This window comes from Bombyx mandarina, chromosome 22 (genome assembly GCF_030267445.1).
Source record: "Bombyx mandarina strain Sakado chromosome 22, ASM3026744v2".
Classification (NCBI taxonomy): Eukaryota; Metazoa; Arthropoda; class Insecta; order Lepidoptera; family Bombycidae; genus Bombyx; species Bombyx mandarina.
The window spans coordinates 17,086,126-17,087,595 of NC_143228.1; the positions used below are offsets into that span (position 1 = coordinate 17,086,126).

General features: G+C 31.2%; 1 non-coding gene across 1 annotated transcript; it reads left to right on the forward strand.

Moving 5' to 3' along the window:
• Positions 1-1,097: 1,097 nt before the first annotated feature.
• On the forward strand, positions 1,098-1,214 carry LOC114240231 (U5 spliceosomal RNA). The gene has a single exon (XR_003624492.2). It is a non-coding gene; the product is annotated as a U5 spliceosomal RNA (small nuclear RNA).
• The last annotated feature ends 256 nt before the right edge of the window (positions 1,215-1,470 follow it).

Genomic DNA, 1,470 nt, shown 5'->3' on the forward strand with positions numbered 1-1,470 from the left:
GCGAGCAAAGGCTCACCCAAGAGGTTTTTAAGATGTGGGGCATTCGTTTACTAGATTTTAAAGTGAAACAAATAAAAATACTATTGACAATATTAAAGTTTTATTAACTACTTTTTAATTGTGAATGCTGTACATACTTTACACTGTACTTTCGCGTTTTCTTTATTATTAATTCACTCATTAGAAAACCTAACTTTGTCACGTTATGTTGTGTATCTACCTAAGTCATTAAGTTAAGTTTATATTATAATAACAGGGTTTCTATTAGTATAATATAAACTACGACAATACATAACAAAGTAAAAATGTAATAAAATATATACAAATAAAAAATTAAACACATAATCTAAATAAGATAACCCACATTTTTTTTAATAAATAATGTAGCTACTACAAGTAGGTATTCAAAATAAACAATTCGTAGGTAACTAAAATTCCTTTAACTTTTAGCTTTGATGCATAAAATTCATACTAACAATAGCGCTAAATATGTACAATGCCGGTCACAGTTTAACCTACATAGTGAGCGTTGCATAGCTACCCGAACTTCTACGAATGCTTACGAGGATTGTCGAAGTTTTTACGTTTCCATACACTGGCGTTTTGTTGACGTATGTACTCCCAATACGTCAGATCATTATAAATTATCTTTTAATATTTTTAGAACATATTTATTTTATTTGTTTTGATGTAATTTGAGTCACGTAACTGGTGACACTACGCAAATATTATTTGTATTCTATACTAATATTATAAAGAGGAAAGATTTGTTTGTTTGTTTGTTTCGAATAGGCTCCGAAACTACTGGACCGATTTGAAAAATTATTTTTCTATTAGAAGCCGACATTGTCCCTGATGAACATAGGCTACTTTTTTAATTATTTTTTTTATTTTATTTTTTTGGTTTCATGTGTGTTTTAATGTTTCCGAAGCGAAGCGAGGGCGGGTCGCTAGTATATTATAAGGACTCTCCTACAACCAACTAAATTAGATTTGTTTTCTCTGAACGTCAATAGATGGCGCAGTCTATATATCTGAACCGCGCTATCTACTTGTGTAACGGTAAAGTATAAAAATCTTTCAATTACAATTTCTTGTATCTCTGGTTTCCCTTCAAAACGTATAAATCTTTCGCCTTTTACTAAAGATTTCCGTGGAGGGGAACACTCAAATGAGTCTATAATATTTTTGGTGGTCTATCTCTCGAGGTAGACCTTATAAATTATTGTCCTACAAACTAGACTTGCGCAAAACATCACTTGCCAATGTAATGTGATATGACATCACTTTTACGGACAGGTGATATTACTCGAAAACATTACACATCACTCATAACATTACTCGGTGCGTTCAATAGATACTGTGACGAATACATTGTATCTATACACCCGAATCATTACTTAAGTGACGTGTTCGTACTTTGTATTGTAATACACTGTTATATTACTTGATAGAGATTGACTTACTTAA